At 43.6% G+C, this 19,621-nt stretch overlaps 1 protein-coding gene across 1 annotated transcript in view; it reads right to left on the bottom strand.

Moving 5' to 3' along the window:
• The window catches only part of PIGM (phosphatidylinositol glycan anchor biosynthesis class M), a 155,551-nt gene that overhangs the window by 17,791 nt on the left and 118,139 nt on the right, over window positions 1–19,621 (bottom strand). The gene's annotated exons all lie outside the window — the stretch shown is intronic.

The following is a 19,621-nucleotide window of genomic DNA, read 5'->3' on the forward strand; positions in this document are numbered from 1 at the left end:
AATACCACTTTCCTTTAAAAAAACAAAACTGTGTAATCTCATTACTACACATTCACACTTCCCATGCTACTCTAAATGAGGGACACAGAAGTGAATCAACCAGATCCCATGACAAATTCTTATTAGAAACAAGCATTCCAACATTTGGTACTCTCCCATCTGAATTGTCCAATCCCTTATACATAGCTGGCTCCACAGATTGGGTCCTGCACCATTATAGTACAAAAGGGGGTGGTGATTGACGGAGCATCTGAATCAATCAAACACTCACACCCAGTCAAAAGATCTGGGTTTAGTCCATCACCGTTCTTTAGCCCACTCTGCCACCCCAGTTCAGACATGGGTATATGCAAATCAGTCTGACACTGTGCCTCATGGGAACAGTCCAGCCCGAACTGCCAAGCCATATCTTCCCTGGACCGGAAACAAGCTTCCGAGGACCGGTTTCTGGCATTCCAGCCGTCTTCAGCCCGGCTTGCTTGAATCCAGTGGCAAAGTGAGCAAGGGACTCACGTCTGAGCATACCCTGCCACACTTATGGCGGCCAAAAGCAGTACAAAAGGGGGTGGTGATGGACGGAGCATCTGAATCAATCAAACACTCACACCCAGTCAAAAGATCTGGGTTTAGTCCATCACTGTTCTTTAGCCCACTCTGCCACCCCAGTTCAGACATGGCTATATGCAAATCAGTCTGACCCTGTGCCTCATGGGAACAGTCCAGCCCGAACTGCCAAGCCATATCTTCCCTGGACCGGAAACAAGCTTCCGAGGACCGGTTTCTGGCATTCCAGCTGTCTTCAGCCCGGCTTGCTTGAATCCAGTGGCAAAGTAAGCAAGGGACTCACGTCTGAGCATACCCTGCCATACATATGGAGGTCGAAAGCAGTACAAAAGGGGGTGGTGATGGACGGAGCATCTGAATCAGTCAAACACTCACACCCAGTCAAAAGATCTGGGTTTAGTCCATCACCGTTCTTTAGAGGAGCAAGATGGCGGCCGTGACCTCGGCCGAGTAAGCTGGTGTTCAGCTCCTCTGGTCCGTGGCTGCCCCCCTGGCTGATTTTCCCTGTTTCTGTCCTGCGATTTTCTACAGAGTATCCTTCCTGCTAAAAGTGCTTTTCTCAATACAGAGCTTTTTTCTTATGGCGCTTACCTCACGTTTGGACTCTGTGAGATCAGGACTTGCTGTGAAGCTGTTCTGGATTTGGCGGGCAGTTCATCATTCCGGCCTCCGCACACCTGGGTCGGTGTCCCAGGTTGAACTCCGAACTCACGGGAGTAGTTGCTGCTTGCGCTGTGATTCTTTGGCCCCGACCTTGACCCCATTCTGCAATATGCCTCCGAAAGTCTTAACGAAGGTGGCAGCTGCTGCTTTGAAGTCCCGCGGTTCCATACGAAGTAATCAAGAAGCCGAATCTAAGGTTACCGGCTCTGCAGCTTTAAGTGAGAAAGGTCGGTTGGCGGCTGCTGAGAATTAGTCTTCTCCATTCACCGGCACAGCGCCAAAGAAGGGGCAAACGGTACCGGAGCTTTTTGATCGACTTGGATCAAAAGATAAAGCAGCGGCCTTACAAAGCGCCCCGGCAGGCACTGAAAAGACGCAGCTTGCCCTGAAAGGATCAAAAGGCACGAAAGACTCTGCTGGTAAGGAGGGGGATCGGGCAAAGGTTACTTGGTGGTGCACACGGTTGCAGTGCAACAACCAACTACCGCTCTTGAGCTAGATAGGACTGCCACTGACGCTGCATCACAGAATGACATTGTAATTTCTCATGCAGCTGTACAATCCATTGTCAACAATGCGTTACAAAGCACTGAGTTCCCTGATCCTAATAGTCATTCGGAGGATTTAACAGAGCAGATGCTAAATCCAGGTCATGCCAGCTCTTCATGCTCTAGCCCCCAAAGCACTCTGGGAAATGTAGTCCAATCTGTTAATCAAATCATCCCCGTTCTGGCGCTTCCGGCAGAGCATTCCTTAGACACAAGGGGCTCGGAGATCAGTGAGGCGACTGATAAATTTTACTCAGTGTCAGATCATTCATTATCGGGGGAGGAAGAGGATGAGGATGCCGAGCTTCAATGGTCTGATTATGATAGTGATGATGGTGATTGGCGTCTTAGTGAGGCAGCGAAGGATTTAAATGCAGCTGGTGTCACCGACACAGTTCGTAAGGCCCCTGGCGCTAAATCATTGCCATCAATTGCTGACCCGAGCGCGTATAATACTTCAGAAGAGTCTGCAATAAATAATCGAGTAATAGCTGGTCACTCTCAGGGCGCTGCAACAGAAGCCATTGAAGACGTGTCCCTTGCAACTATTTATCAAACTATCATCATGCACAGGGAGGCAACAAGGCAGGAGAATATGCGCACACAAGTTGCTTGTCGCAAAATGCAAAATTTTCTTCGACGAGTCATTAAAACATGCGCTGACACTTCTGCAAGGGTTGCCGAAGCTGAGGAGCGGATCTCGGCTTTAGAGGATGCGGCAGCAGATCAGAAAGATCTTGCAACGGAGATTAAAGAACAACGTAAGGATATTCTTTGGAAACTCTCCGATTTAGAGAATCGAGCAAGAAGGAACAACTTGCGAATTTTAGGAATTGATGAAAATAAAGAAGGCGATGATGTTAGGCAGTTTATAGTTGACCTTTTCACTGAGGCCTTCCCAGAGGTCACGCAATGGGACTGGAACCTTGAAATACAATGGGCACATAGGTTTCCATTTCATAAAAAGCAGTCCTCAGCTAGCAGTAATAATGCCTATCCTCGTGCCATCCTCGTCTCCTTCAACAATTTTCTTGCTCGTGAAAGAATATTTGATTTAGCCAGACCAAATAAGAAGCGGATGGCTAAGAACTGTCAATTCTTTGTTCGGCCTGACTTTTGCTCAGAAACAGTTGATCGTCGCTGGCATCTTCGCCAGCTGATATCTTTATTTCAGGCTAAGGGTGTCCAGGTATTTTTGCTCTTCCCCGCAAAGTTAAAAGTCATCTTCAGGGGCCAAACAAAGTACTTTCTTTCTGAGATACCTGCTAAGGAGTTCCTGGACTCTATTTAGTTTAAATTGCTTATGTTTTTCGGGCAATCCGGACAGCAACAATTTTTTTCTTGGAATGTGTATAGTCTTAAGATGACCCGATTGTTCTATACTCTATCTTAGTATTTCATTGTTGATGGCAGGGTCATCCCCAATGCCTAGACAGGGGGGACAATGGACACAGCGGAGCGAGGGTGCACGCCAACTTAACCATCATAAGGACCAAGGTCCTGTTGCTCCACATGGGGGGGGAGGGGGTGGGTGGGAGGGTCCACTGGGGGTGATGGGGGGGGTGTTGGTGGTGGGTGGTGGTCAGGAGACAGGTTCTTTATTGCAGGAAATGGTTTGATTGTTCAAAATTTGCTCCATACGGTGTCAACTTTCATATTGTCTAAAGTTACTCTTAGAGAATTAAATCTTTGCCTGATTAGTAAAGTGGTTTTTCAGGGCTGTATGCTTTCGATAATTCTTAATGGGGGGGGGGATAGGCTCAGCTGTGCGACTTGGAATATTTGTGGACTGAATGACCCTAAAAAACTTAGGATCTTCCATATAATGCTTCAAATTATGCAGGTAGACTTAATCTGCCTGCAGGAAACCCATATTCCCTGGAGTAGTCGAGGATTTTTGAGATTCCCTGGGTATGATTTAGTTGCTTGCACTCGCCAAACATCCACAATTTGGGGTATTGCTATTTTGCTAAAGACTGGGGTTGGGAGGGTCAAAAGAGTTAAAGAAGACAATGGTGGAAGATGGGTCATTCTCGAACTAGTGGTAAATAATTGTCCTTTGTCCATATGTTCGATTTATGCTCCTAACCTTGATGACCCCCAAGTGTTCAGGAATGTAAATGTGGAATTAGCTGGATGGCCTCATCCACTGCTGTTTTGCGGTGATTTCAATATCAATATTTCTAGTCAAATTAATATATTAACGTACCATGACTATGTAGGGCGGAAGCCCCAAGTTTTTAAGGCCCTTCAGACTCTTCTAGTTGAACATGGCTTGATCGATGTATGGCATCATCATCATCAAAATAAGGACGGCTACACGTTTTATTCAACTCCTCATAATAAAATGGTGCGTCTTGATTATGTCTTTTTGTCTGATCAAGGGGTTGGATCTGCTAAGATTGAAGTCACTCCTAGGACCATATCTGATCACAACCCCATAATTGTCAATCTCTTATGGGATCTTCCTATTAAACAGATAAGATCATGGACTTTTGAAAGGAAACTGCTCCTAGACGAGCAATATCAGGAACAGATGACTGCCTGGATTGTAGAATCTTTTAATATTAATAGTGGCACAGGTTCTGTTTCCGTTGTTTGGGACACATTTAAAGCTGCCTTGCGTGGAGAAACTAAAAGATTCGCCTCTCATCGTTGGAAACAAGGGCAGCAGGAAACTAAAAATAGAATAGAAGCACTCCAACAAGCAGAACTTGATTTAAGCACTAAGATCCAGGTGGGTCAAGATGTGGCTAGTAGCCAGAAATTGGTTGCAATAGCAAAGTCCAATCTTTTAGAACCACTGTATAAAGATATTGCAGTCAAATACTTGCAATTTCGAACTTCAATGTATGAGTTTGGGGAAAACTCAGGCAAGGTCCTAGCAAAGAGACTTCAGCAAAGAGCAATGGCTAATCGGATTGTCCGAGTCATGGACCAGTTTGATAGCATTCAGGAAACTCCTAGGGGTGTCTTGAACGTTTTTGTTCATTTTTATTCGAGTTTATATACAGAAGATCCTATTACTGCCCTGCAACAACAGACTATTATGGATCAATTTTTTCATCCTCTGGATACTCTGAAGGTTACAGCAGAGCAAAACAAAGTCTTGTCTGCACCTATCAGCTGGGAGGAAGTTGAAATTGCTATAAAATCTCTCTCTAATGGCAAAGCAGCCGGTCCTGATCTTATTTATTTAGAGTTTTATAAGACCTTTTCATCAGTTTTCAAGCAGGTAATTCTAGATATTTTTAGGTTGGCGCAAGTTGGGATTGTGCCAGACTCGTGGCGACGGACGATAATCGTCCTCTTTAGGAAAAAAGGCAAGGATGATCTGAACCCCGCATCTTATCGGCCAATAGCTCTTATCAACACCGATAGTAAAATTTATTCGAGGATTTTAGCTTTTAGATTAGCTCAAATTATTGTTCCTCTGGTCTCGCCTCGTCAACACGGGTTTATTCCCAGCAGGGACACAACTGATCATATCCGGCGTCTTTATTGCTAAAGCCACAAGCTCTCCTCTTGGGGTGATCCTGTTGGACGCCGAAAAGGCGTTCGACAGGGTCTCCTGGGGGTACCTGTGGGGTGTTTTACGCTGGAAGGGATTCTCTGTGAATTTTATCCAGGCCCTCCAAGCTTTATATCTAGCTCCATCTGCTGCAATCCGTATTTCAGGGAATTAATCAGATTATTTTTTCATCAGCAGGGGGATCAGACAAGGTTGTCCCTGTTCTCCCCTTCTTTTTGCTTTGTTTATTGACCCCTTCCTTAGTATGATTGAAAAGTCCCAGACCATTTCTCCTGTTAGGGTTCAGGGAATTGAGTATAAGGCATTGGCATATGCGGATGATATTGTTGTATTAACTGATAATATCGCTGTATCGTTTACTGCATTAAGAGATTCTTGCAGGGCGATTCGGCGCTATTTCTGGCTATAAGCTAAAAGTCGCAAATACGCAAATTGTTCAATCTACAGCTATGCCCCTTTCACAGGTTCCTATAGTTTCAGAGGCTACATATTTAGGTGTTCAAATCTCGGCTGATGTAGATCAGATCCCTGATTTGAACTACTCCCCCATAAGTGATTCACTTCACACCAAGTTAGAGAGATTGGACCATCTACATCTCTCTTTATTTGGTCGTTGTAATATCTTAAAGAGGTTTGTCCTCCCGAAATTCGTATATCTTTTCAGATCCATCCCACTCTTAATCCCTAAAGCAACATTAATAAGAGCAGAAAGGATATGTCAGCGATTTCTATGGGGTTATCGCAAACCAAGAAGGGCGGCAAAGTGGACTTGTCTACCGCGTGACTGTGGCGGTTGGACAGTTCCGAATCTGACATATTATTATTGGGCCGCTTTGTTGCAACATTTTGGCGTCTCTTTGTTAGGCGATTCAACTGACCTTCCTTTGCATATGTCTCCATCAATATATGCAATATCGCTCGGTGACGCTACCAAAGGAGTTTTAACTCGGATTCTCGAACCAAGCTATTTTAAAAAAACAAAATTTAAGGTTTGTTGGGCCCTATTCTCGGTCTGGCAAAGAATTCGCCGCCATTTTATTTCAAAATATAATTATTATACTCCATTTGATGCTTCAGGATTATTACCTTCAATATTTCAAGAGGGTGTGATTATTCAATGGAGTTCTGTTGGCCTGAAGGAAATTGGGGATCTAGCCCAGCTAGGGCAGATGGCTTCATTTTCTTACTTGAAGGGGAAGTTTCATTTACAATCTAATAATTTCTTTAAATATCTACAGCTTAGAAGTTTCCTCGATAAGAATCTTTCAAGAAACCCCAACATGTTCCATAAGATTACTATTGTTGAATTAATACGCAGAAAGTCTAGAGTAGGGGCCTTGTATCAATGCCTTCTATCTCAACTCCCAGATGACCTAGAGGCTCAGAATAACAAGTGGGCGGGTAAATTTGGTGTCTCTTCTGTAGATCTAAAATCTCCGCTGGAATTAGCTAGCTCTGTGTTGGTTTCAGGTACGCTCCGTACTCAAAGTTATATGTCAATGTTTAATCTCTACCACACTCCTGCCAAACTAGTTAGCTGGGGAGTTGTCAGAGGGGCTAAAGGATCTTCTTGTGCAAGATGTAAATTTTTCTCTGCCGATTCTATTCACATGTTTTATGCCTGCCCTGAGTTACGTTCTTTTATAAGTGAAACTGAAGCTTTTATTAATCAGTTAATTGAAACCCCTGTCAAGATCTCAGCGGAGTTGATAATAATTGGCTATGAACATTCAATGGCCTCTGAAAGAACAAGATACACTCAAGCTTTTCTGTTTATTGCAATGGCCATGATAAGACTTTGTATTACATCACAGTGGCTTAGTGCTGAACCGCCTATTTTCTGTCATTGGAAGGCTAGGAAGCTCGCATGGTTTAAATTGGAGACATCGATTCAGGCGTTGAAAGGGAGCAGAAGGCGTTTGATTGCTTCAAAGAATTGGGCACCATTTGAGAACTGGCTGTCTAACTAAAACTTACTTTATTGTATTGTATAATTTTTTTATGTATGTATAATTCTATTTCTTGCTGTCTCCTGCCACCATGTGCTCCTTAAAGGATTTTTTTTAAAAAAAAATAAAAAAATAAATAAATAAAATAAATAAAATGAATCAATCAAACACTCACACCCAGTCAAAAGATCTGGGTTTAGTCCATCACCGTTCTTTTAACCCCTTTACTGCTAAGGCTATTTTACTTCTTTTATGTAATTTCCATTGAAATCAATGGAAAGTCCATGACGAGTTACCCTTGTCATTAGCGGCGAAGAGGTTAAGATCTTTTGACTGGGTGTGAGTGTTTGATTGATTCAGATGCTCCGTCCATCACCACCCCCTTTTGTACTGCACCGTTATAGGCCTACTGAAATGAGACCTGACGCACTGACCCGGCTAGAACTGCCCAGCAACCCCTACCACCCTGCAACATCTCCAAAACCTGCAGCATCATTTACAGGGCAGTAACAACCAAACGTACAACCTTCCAGGTTGTCAAACTCACCATTACAGAAGGCTGACACCATCAAGCTGGGAGTCAAAAAGCGAAAAAAAGCAAAAGGCCAGTCTAAAAGCCTTGTCAAGTTATGCAACAAAGCTATGGAACAACATCCTATAGCTCCCGCTGGTGTCAGTGCTTGCACATTTCGTAAAGGAGCTGGAAATACAGCTCTTCAAGGAGCCCCACTCTGACCCCAATAAAGGACCTGAAGCTCCTCTTGATTCTCAGATCGACCACCACAGATTTCCTGCGCTTGCATACAGTCCGGATACACCCTTTCCCCCTGCACAACACTACTGGTGGCAAGATGTAAAGATGGTGCTCATGCAGAGCTCAAGATCAATTTTGAATAAATACAAGTCATCCACTATGGCAATAAAACCAGCACTTGAGGTCTATAACTATATGGCTCAGGCAGCAGCATTATATGGGGCGGTGTAATGGGGCTGAGACAATGTAAAATTGCATGACACTGGTGAAAACAGGGGGTTATAGTGGGCCTCAAGCCTACCAGGGGGAAAAACCATTAATACCCATGTATTATGATTTAAGCATTAAATTCTCTACTGGATAAGTGTGTGGACATTGCAGGAATTGGGGCACTATAGAGAAGGTCTCAGAGAAATTTTGGAATTAGATAAACCCCTAACCTTCACCCCGCAGGGGTATGTTAAGATATGGCTTGTCAAACCTGGCTTATCTTTATATTGGAGCGAGCCACAATCATTATCGAGTAGCTACCAAAAACATTTAAAATTAATATACTGGGAGTATCTTGTAAATGCTCACTACAGCAACCCAAACAGAGGGTGACTGACCACACCATTTATTACCATCAAGCCCAATCCTGCTGTTGAGGATTTCTCAGATGTAAACCAACCTCATTTGCCAAAATTGTTATATATTAATGTTCGCTTTGAAATTTTCCAAATTAGGGCACACACCTCCAAGTGGAAGGCTGGTGCAGAGTCTGGTAACGAAACCTGCACTTTAGGCCATCAAGAAAATATTGCACATATTCTGTTTTCCTGCACAGCATATGATAAGAATAGAAAGAAATGTATTTGTCCACTTTGCAGAAATGTGGGTTTTAGGAAACATGAGGAAGCCCTAAGAGCATGGAAGAGGGATACTTGGCCTATTATAAACTCCCATGTGCACGTTTTGTTTGCTCATTCAAGATTATTGTTACAGCAATTTTTGGAACAAAGTGTACTGTGACAGATTATCGAACATGGTCTTCCCTTATTTGTTGATATTGGACTATACATCAATAAAGAAATACTGTATAGAATTTCCCCTCTTCTCGGGAAAGGTTTGCATATTTTTCAACAAGTCCTTCATTTTTAATAGAATGATATATGCAGTAAATAGATTTCTCCCAGGTTTCTGCTTTGAGCCCGCCTCTCTCCTAAGCTAGTGCTTCTCCTAGGCTTCTATGATAAGCTCTCATTGGTTGCAGAGTCGAAACGTTGAATAAGGTAGGGACTGACCGTTCTTTTGCCCACTGATACTGGGCAGCTGCCTGCCTTCCTTGTTTGTCTGCCAGCGCACCTATGTGGTAAGACCTTCCCGGAACCACCTGGGGGTCCTAGCGTGTGCGTTAGGAACAGGGTGCTCCAACTCACTTCGAGTCACCCGTAGTCCCGCTAAGGCGCCTAGGGAACCCATGCTTTTTTAAGATTTTGATTACTGAAGTGTGTTCACGGGGATTGCTTCCTTATTACGCACACTTGACAGCAGCAATCCTTGTACCCGGTTTCTCCCTCTAGAGGAGGAGGAGCAGCGCCTCTACCTCGTAGTGAGTGTTCTCGGCACTGCCCTGGAACCCGGCGCTGCTGAGCTCCTTCATCGTTGTGCCTGCAAGTGTGAGACATATCACACCCACCAGCCTACTTTTGCCTCGTTTCAGAACATTGCGCAAGCTCTCAGGGAGAGAGTTTTTCCACGCTAACTTGGTGTTTTTTTACCTTTCCATTTGACTTACCTGCTATTCTTGTCTGCCTGCTTCTCTAAGGATATTGCCACAGGAGCTCATAGTCCTAAATAGTCCAGGTGACTGCAACGCCGCACTGCCAGATTGAGTTCCTGCGCCATACACCGGGGGCAAGAACTTCGATTCCCAGCATCCCCTGCGTGTCGCCAGGCCAAAGTGTCGTTTTTTAAGCGCCAGGAGGCGCTTAAAAAACGAACAGTCGAAGCCAGAAGGAGGCAGGGCAGGGCCACCTTCCTTTCATAGGTGAACCAGAGTCGTCAAGGACTTGGTTAGTGAGAACTGTAACAGTTATATTGGACTTTTTATTCATTGTATATTTTTAATTTAATTTTTTTATGTGCATATTTGATTGTCTAATTCATTCAGTATTATCCATTATGAGCAAAGTTAGTCGCAAGGGGACAGGGGGTCCTGAGGTGGTGGGCACATTAGATGCATTTCTCCAGCGGGCTGAGTCTGTTCTTAACCATGAAATACAGTTCACCCAAAGGAGACTTTCATTGGAACCTCGATTTGCTCTGATTGAAGATCCCTTAGTTGACCCTCAGCCATCCATTGATTTAACCCCGGACTGTATATCGCAAGATCCCCCGAGGTCACCACAAATTCAAGCTGAAGTCTCATCGGCTGCAGTTAATGTTCCTAACTCTCCAATCCCCCCACCCCCCCACCCCCCACCCCCCCCCCAGACAGATTCACACACGAAAGCAACACTCAGTGCAGGAGAGGGAAAGGGATGGAGTCGCTATATCTAAAAAAGGGAAAGCAGGCACTCTGCCTCTAGCCACACTACAGGCTAATAAAATGGCAAAAACGAGAGGGGTGGCCCGAGGTTAAAAAAAGTAGTTTTCCAATTTTAACAACAGCAAGCTCTCTTAGCTCACCGGGCAATTGTGCACAGGCCCCTCCAAGTCAGGCTGTGAAAGAACCTGAAGACCGCATGCTTGTAAAATTGGAGGAAAGAATTGCGGCAATGCTTGAGTGTAGGAAGTGAAATCCTTAGATGAAATTTGTGTAAATCCACAATAGGACTTTCATTTCCCATTTTACTTTTCAACCAAGCAGGATTAAGAGAAGAAACAGGTTCCTCCCCCTGAGCAATAAATAAGGAGAGACATCCGTGGTAGAATGCAGAGTGGGGTTGTAACTCCAAACTTTTTGACAAAGATACTTGCAAACATCCAAATTATTAGAAACAGCAGTGAATACCAACCGGTTAGCTCTTTCCACCAAACCATTCGAAGAAGGACTGTATAAAGGTACCAACACATGTTTAATAGAAGCATCACCCAAGAAATGTTCAAACTCACTGGAAACAAAGTGAGACCCATTGTCCGTCACAATTTCAACAGGAAAACCTTCTATCATAAACAAGCGTTGCAGAAAAGTGACCACAGAACTAGAATCAGGCCTTCTAACAAATGAGAAATAAAGCCATTTAGAAAAGTAATCAATGACTACAATCAAATATCTATTCTCAGAACTGAGCAAATTAAAATGACCCGAAAAATCCAGTCCCAACTTTTGCCAAGGACTAGAAGGCCAATCAACAGGACATAAAGGTGAAGTAGATAAACGCCAATGCTTATCAGAACACAAACATTTATTAACAAAATCCTTAACCTGTCCATCAATGCCAGGCCACAAATACGTACCCTTAATTTATCTGACAGTGCTTTGAAGTTCCTAAATGACCCTCATGAGCAAGTGAAATGATCTTTGATCGAATGCCCTCAGGAGGAACTACTTTGTCTTCCCTTACTAAAACATTATCCACAATAGGCAAATCTGCAGCTACCTGAGCAAAACATCTATCTTGCATTGAGAAACTTCTATCACAGGGCCATCCTTGCACCAAAAACGTTTTAACCCTGTGAAGACAAAGATCATTGTTATCAGCAGCCAACCAGTCATCTTCCGAAAGTTTACTACACTCTGTCAAATCAGCAATAGTAAAAACTAGACCAAAATCATTACCTTTCACATCAGACATTGAATCAGTTACCTCCAAAGGAATAATAGACAAACAGTCCGCCCTGACATTCTTTTCACCAGGAATATATTTAATGTCAAAATTATATTCTTGTAACCTAGCCAACAGTCGGACTAACCTAGAGGAAGCCCTATTAGAAAAGCTATCCCCTAGCATATAAATCAAAGGCTTATGATCGGTGAATAGTTGAAACCTAGAACCCCAAATGTACATGCGGAACCTTTCAACAGCCCAACAACAGGCTAAAGCCTCTCTTCCTATTGTGCTATAGTTAGACTCAGCACTATTTAAAACTCTAGAAGCAAAGGCTATAGTATATTCCTGACCATCAATCATTTGGCTCAACACAGCCCCAAGCCTTTTGAGCTAGCGTCTACTGTGACAATAGTAGGTTGTCCATGAGAAAATGCTCTTATCGCTGGTGCATCCAGAATTAACTTTTTAACATCAATAAATGCTTCCTATGTATCTGTTGACCAAATATATTTAGCGTTCTTTTTAAGTAAATCTCGGAGGGGTTGTACAATTAATGCATAACTCTGCACAAAACGAGCATAATACTCACTACGTCCCAAAAATGCCCTCAAGGCATCCTTATCTTGAGGCCTAGGTGCATCTTTTATAGCATTGATCAAAGAAAGCTTAGGTTTTATGCCATCAACCGAAATATTGTGACCCAAATAATCAACATCTTGAGTAATAAATTTACATTTTTTCTTATTTACAGTCATGCCAACACTCTCAAGCTTTTGCAACACACGTTCAAGAAGATTGTAATGAGATTCCAAGGAGACAGAATGAATCAAAATATCATCCTGAAATGCTTGTATGCCATCAATACTTGAAAACAATTGATCCATAAGCCGTTGGAACACACTGGCCGCGGAAGCAAGTCTGAACGGCAAGCGTTTGTACATATAAACTCCAAACGGAGTGACAAAAGTAGTTAAGCGTTGAGAATCTTTTGCCAGAGGAATCTGATGATAAGCAGATTTCAAGTCTATAGTCATAAAATATCTGCTACCACCTAAATTCGCCAGCAATTCCTGAATTCTTGGCAAAGGGTGGCAATCAATAACAATATTACGGTTGAGTGCCCTTAAATCAGGACAGAGACGAATCTCTCCAGAACTCTTCCGTGCTACGACACTAGCCGAAACCCAATCGGATGATTCCACAGGGGTTATGATGTCTTGAGAACATAAGTCTGAAAGCATTTGTTTTAAATCATCACGAGCAGATAACGGAATAGGTCTACATTTCGGGATAATTGGAACAGCATTATCCTTAAGAACAATACTATGTTCAAAACAATTGACTAAACCCACCTTATCAGAGAAAACTGAAGAATATTTGAATAGTAACTTCGTAAAAATAGGGTTATCAGATGTTATTGGATTATCAAATGTTATTGGAACCTTATCTGAAATGGAGAGAATTGGAAACTCGCCCAAAACAACAGGATCTGCATGCCCGGGTTTCAGCATAATTCCCAATTTTGCTTGAGCTTGCCAACCCAATATGTCACGACCTATAACAGCCACATATACTTTAGTGTAGATTTGTCTCCCTTTGAAATTGACAGAATCTGAAAAATAGCCACACATGGTGATATCGAATTCACCAAATGCCTTTGGATTCACGTTGGTAGGCTTAAGTAAAACATTACTCCAAAATTTTTCAAAGGTTCTGAGATCCAAGATGGTGATTGGAGAATGGAAAGGGGAGACCACTCGGTCACCCCGAACGTATGGATGGGTGCCCCGATCCCCCGGGAAGCCGTTGCGGGCGGGGGGCGTGTCCCGGCCGGTATGCCCATAGCGGCGTAGTCGGAGCACGCCCCCGCTGCCTAAAGAAGGCTGTCCTAAACACCCGCCCGGAAGTCCAAGCACCGATGGGCGGGATGGGGTCGCGGCCCCGCCTTCTCGCTGCTGGATAAAAGGCGCGGGAATCCAGGGAAGCGTCCTCTTGTTCCTGCGCTCTGAAGGCTGCACCACTCGTCGCTCGTGAGCCCTCAAGGGAACAAGCTGCAGTTTTTGAACCACCCACCAGCCCCTGTTGCAAGAATTTGGAGATTAATAAAGTTCTATGTTGCAATTGGATTGTAATAAAACATGTCTTGTGGCAATCGTTGCTTTCAATCTTCAGTCAATGACAAGAGTATGTATGTAACTGGATATTTGCTTATAGGCCTTTTTTCCTTTGTAGAAATGTTAAGGAATATATGCAATAAAGAACGTTCAGTGCTATAGGACCTTTTTTCTTTGTAGCAATGTTAAAGTCGGTTGATATATATCGAGCTGTACTACAATAGTAAGCATAGGTTTTTTCTCCCTAGTAGGTAACTAACTGTCGTTTTTATTTAGTCTTCGGTCGGGCGGTAAGGTCATGATCGGTGAGCAGTGATTTCAAGGTCCCTAGGGGGGGCGGCACCCATTATGGATGGGAGCGCCCAGGGGGAGGCGGCCATTGGCCGCTCCCACGGGGGGCGGCACCCACTACGGATGGGTCGCCCAGGGGGAGACGGCCATAGGCCCCTCCCAGGGGGAGACGGCTATATGTCCCTCCCCAGAATTTCCCGGGGGCCGGATATCCGCTCCGGCGGAAGAGAGTGCGGGGAAAGGGGGGGGGGGGGGGGGGGGGAGTCCACGCTGTCCTTCTTACGGATACCCCGCACGGGAACTCGGACGACCTTAAGATGACGTCGAGTGAAAGGGGGCCCCCACGACAAGGGAAGTTACAGTTAGCTACGAGGGTAAAGTCCTCTGCGCATGCGCCACTCACACGTGAGGGCGGGAATTTGGTGATAGGGATCTGACACCGGTTAAGACCTTGCCGTTGGCCCTTAATGTTAGGCTGTACAAATTTGTATGCAATGCATTTGTCATGATCTTAGACTCGGCTAGGAAATCTTTGTATTAGAGATTTGTTAAGGTTAGCCTGAATACCTGTCTTCATCAAATGTAATGGAAGTTGAATTTGTACAGGATACATGAAACGTTTTAATTTAAAGTTTTAAATTTTGTTTCATATTTTAATAAATACGGCCGGGGGGGTCGTGAGGCCCCCCCGCCTTCCAAAAGTTCAAACCTGTGTCTGTCTCCTCCCATTGGGATTGGTGGTGAAAGGGGTGGCGGGCACCCCGGCCCATACCCGAATCTGCCATAACATATTTAAGGTATTAATCTCTATTGTAGATAGCGTATTATTCATAGCTTGACACAATTTATCCTCATCAATTTCAAGAGAATGTATTTTTTTCTTATATTTGGCAGCTCTACATACAGTATTAAAATGCCCAATCTTCTTGCACGTGATCCATCTTTTACGAAGAGCTGGACAGGTATGATTGTTACCCATATGGTATTTAGAACCACACCTAAAACAAAACCCTTTATTATCTACATTAACATTGGTATTTTTAGGTTTAGTAGACACAACACTAACAGTAGTATCATTACCTTTTATACTAGTAGATGAATCCCCATTAGTGAATTTACTGGAAACTTCTTGTGTCAGGATTTTTGAAGAAACTACAGACCTCTCAATACTGCGAGCGATATCCATCTCCTCATCAAGAGATGAATTCTTACAAGTTAATATACCCTCTTGAATTTTCTTATTGAAACAGTTGAATACTAACTGATCTCTTAATGCCGTGTTTAAGTAATCCCCAAACTGACATTTAGAAGCAAACACTCTTAAAACGGCAAGGTAATCCTCTATTGACTCCTCCTGCATTTGTTTTCTTTTAAAAAACACATGTCTTTCTACCATAACAGAAGGTTCATCAACATAATTCTTTCCTAACCTAGCTAATGCTTCTTTGTAAACATTCCATGTTTCGTCACCAGAAGGAGCTACTACTACAGGTAAGTTGTCAAAAACATATTGGCCAGCACTACCTAAATGATTAAATAATAGTGCCTTCTTTCTTGAAGCAGAGTACTCAGTAGCATCAATAGCTTCTAGATAGTTATCAAATATTCTAAACCACTTGTGCCAAGGAACTACTGGTTTACTAGGAACTGGTAAGAATGCAGGAGGTTGCATAACGTTATTAGAGGAAGCAGACAACATATTTTCATTAAAATTCAAGCTTGAATAACTTAACACTTGTGTATGTGCAAAATACACAAATATCAAACCTAAAATAAATTGTCAATGAGTATATGAACAAAAACATAGTTAGTACAATATAGTAAACAGTAAATAATGTGCAAAAACGGGGAAACGGCCTCTACAACGAAGCCGTTTCCACGAAATCATTTACCACGCATGCACTACAACGCATGCGTGGTTACAACGAAAAGGTTTACCACGCATACCTTTACTACGAAATACGTAGTAAAGGCATGTGTGGTAAATGAAAAGGAAAACGAAGGGGGGTTTGGGGGGCCTCCCCCATAAAAAAAAAATAAAGGTCTGGGATAAAAAGGGGGGCTGGGGGGGTCTCCCCCCCCAAAAAACAAAACTAACCTGAGGAGCCGAAGAAAAAGCCGAAACCGAAGCTGAAGCAATCAACGTCGTTAGGGAGGAAAGGGAAAGTAACTTCCGCTTCCTCTTAACGACGTACGACCGACGTAACCAGAGAAGATGGAGGGAAGGCGAGTTAAAAGGTAAGGGGTATTTTAGAAAAATACATATATATATATTAAGGGTTAAGGGTAAATATAAGGAGTGAGGCTGGGGGAATGTAAGTGGAGAGTTTTAACCTTTATCAAGAGTATGCCCTCACCATGCATACATTTACAACAAAAAACGGTGTAAATGTATGCGTGGTAAAGGAATATTCGAGGTAAAGGTTAAGCGTGGAAAACGAATTCCGTTGTAACGCATGCGTGGTAAAGGCATGCGTTGCAACGGAATTCGTTGTAACGTCATACATTCGCAAAAACGTGTGCTTATCACGGAAAAATAAGCACAAATGATGAGACGAAGTGAAATCTTCAGAAATGATGAAAACGGTATAACCGCTTTAAAGTTACTTGTTTCCTCTTTTAAGTTCTTCAATTTCGTAGGAATAATGTTCTCCGCTGAAAAGAGGTGAAAGTACTTCCAAAACCTTATTATTTGCGATGTCCGCCGTAACCAAAATGGCGGAATAGCATGACCGTTGACGTCTTAATGTGACGTGATGACTCGCGCTTGACCTTAGGGAGAACGTCTCAAGCGTGAGAAGCCGGAATCCATAGAAGATTGTTAAACAGAAGAAACAGAAGCGCGGCTGGCGGAATGTTGAACACGAAGACAAAGACGCTTGGCAGAGACTGGTGGAATGCTGAACACGAAGGCAAAGACACTTGACACGTTACGAACTCGGCAAGTCTTTTAAAAAAATGCACAATGTTTAACGAGGGTTACTCATGCATAAATATCCAAGAGACCGAAAATCCAAGTGTCTCTAAACATGTTGCATTGTGCCCAGCGTTATAAATTAAAATCGCTCTAATTAGTGTTGTGTTAGCTAAAACACTAACGTAGGAGCGATAAGGAGAGAGAGAGACTCTAGTAAGCTAAATAAATACATCATTTCTAACGTCGGAGTCAGGTCTTTAAATAAGCCAATAATTTAATTCACAACACAGTACCTTAGCAGAGCGTCCAAATGAGTCCAAAAGGGTGTTCATGAAGATTTCTCGAATAAGTTCATGAAGATTTTCGAATAAGTTGAAATGTGGTCCTTTCAAAGTCGGTGGGTCTTTAAAAACGTTGCCAATAAATGTAGGAAGTGAAATCCTTAGATGAAATAAAGTGAATATATCCAGAGATTGTTGATGAGAAGAAAGATTTATTCCATACCAATGACCCACGACTGAACACATTCAGAGCTGTCAGAAATCTGAAAGATGCAGATTAACAATTCTAGAACAGAGAATACAGAGATACATACCTTCCATAAAGGAGTACACTCTCTACATTGAGCCCGTATTAACCAAGCTGTCAAACATGGACGTCAGGGTTAAAATAATTGAGCACCATCTTCTCCTCCCGAAATCCCAAACATGTAATGAGACTACTAGTGTCTCTATGGAGCCTAGGCCAGTAATAGTGCATGCAAACCAACAACTTTTTCAGACGCCGTAGCCTGCACCAGCAAAACAGCGTGTGCCTCTTCTGTAAACCCGGTAAACATGCAACCTACAACAGCTAGGGCGGGGAATCTGCTGACTGTGATTGAGGGTGGTGATTCAGGAATGCCTAGGGGTGGTTTGTCATACCCCAGGGATTCCCTGAAATTACCACCCGAATCCACGCCGTACATCATCATACTTCCTAACGTTCCAACACACCACCCAGGGTCAGATGAACATTGGTCAGCTCTTAAAAATAAGGCCCTTCATTTAATAAACATCAGAACAGGGCTGCGCACTCATCTCTTCCAGGATTTTAAAATGATCCGTAGAACTTCCTGGGTGGGTACTTCGCCCAAAGAATGTAGTGGTTGTGTGGTGTTGAACTTCGGGTCTCCGCAAATGGTAAGAACGATTCTAGAAAGGGCAGGCGCAAGACACTTGAGTAGGGACAGTATTTGTATAATGCCACTTTTTTTTATCGCAACAACATTCCGCATACTCCAAGAAGGGGCTGTTATGGAACGGGTCTCAGGCTCAGAATCGCTATGATTATAATGTACCTGTTCACAATAGATTTGAGCTATTTGCAAGTCTGGAGGACATAGACTGACTGAGCTGAACACCCTCTATTCTTACGATTCCTCCTACACTGGCAGATTTGGGAAGGGGTGTACCAGTACAAGGCCTAAATCCTAGTACTGTTTCCCCCATGCATGCCCATAGAATGCCAACTTTGGGTTTACACCTATCTTCTTGTTTGTGGTTTCCCTCTGAGGCGGAAGCCGGAGGTTTGTCTTGCTCCCTAGCACCTTTTGCTACAGATAACGCTGAAAAACGATTGAGACACGAATTGTTTTTAAACTCTTGTAAAATATTTTAATTGGTGCGCTTTTATATTTCTGTCAGCCCCTAAGGCGAGATTACTTCGCCGAGGCTCGAACAAACTCCCATCCCACAGCGCCGCTGTATTCAGGCGCAGGGAAGCTTTCTACATTACTTTGGCCGCCATCTTCAATCGGGAAGGCTGGCCGATAGCTCTGCGCCCCTCCCGCCCTCCCAGGGTATTTAACAGGCGTAACCTGTCACTGCCAGTAATTGTTTGTTGTTTCCCTCTGAGGCGGAAGCCGGAGGTTTGTCTTGCTCCCTAGCACCTTTTGCTACAGATAACGCTGAAAAACGATTGAGACACAAATTGTTTTTTAACCTCTTGTAAAATATTTTAATTGGTGCGCTTTTATATTTCTGTCAGCCCCTAAGGCGAGATTACTTCGCCGAGGCTCGAACAAACTCCCTTCCCACAGCGCCGCTGTATTCAGGCGCAGGGAAGCTTTCTACATTACTTTGGCCGCCATCTTCAATCGGGAAGGCTGGCCGATAGCTCTGCGCCCCTCCCGCCCTCCCAGGGTATTTAACAGGCGTAACCTGTCACTGCCAGTAATTGTTTGTTGTTTCCCTCTGAGGCGGAAGCCGGAGGTTTGTCTTGCTCCCTACCACCTTTTGCTACAGATAACGCTGAAAAACGATTGAGACACGAATTGTTTTTCAAACTCTTGTAAAATATTTTAATTGGTGCGCTTTTATATTTCTGTCAGCCCCTAAGGCGAGATTACTTCGCCGAGGCTCGAACAAACTCCCTTCCCACAGCGCCGCTGTATTCAGGCGCAGGGAAGCTTTCTACATTACTTTGGCCGCCATCTTCAATCGGGAAGGCTGCCCGATAGCTCTGCGCCCCTCCCACCCTCCTCCCGTCCCGCC

This window comes from Lissotriton vulgaris, chromosome 4_1, assembly GCF_964263255.1.
Source record: "Lissotriton vulgaris chromosome 4_1, aLisVul1.2, whole genome shotgun sequence".
Taxonomy (NCBI): Eukaryota; Metazoa; Chordata; class Amphibia; order Caudata; family Salamandridae; genus Lissotriton; species Lissotriton vulgaris.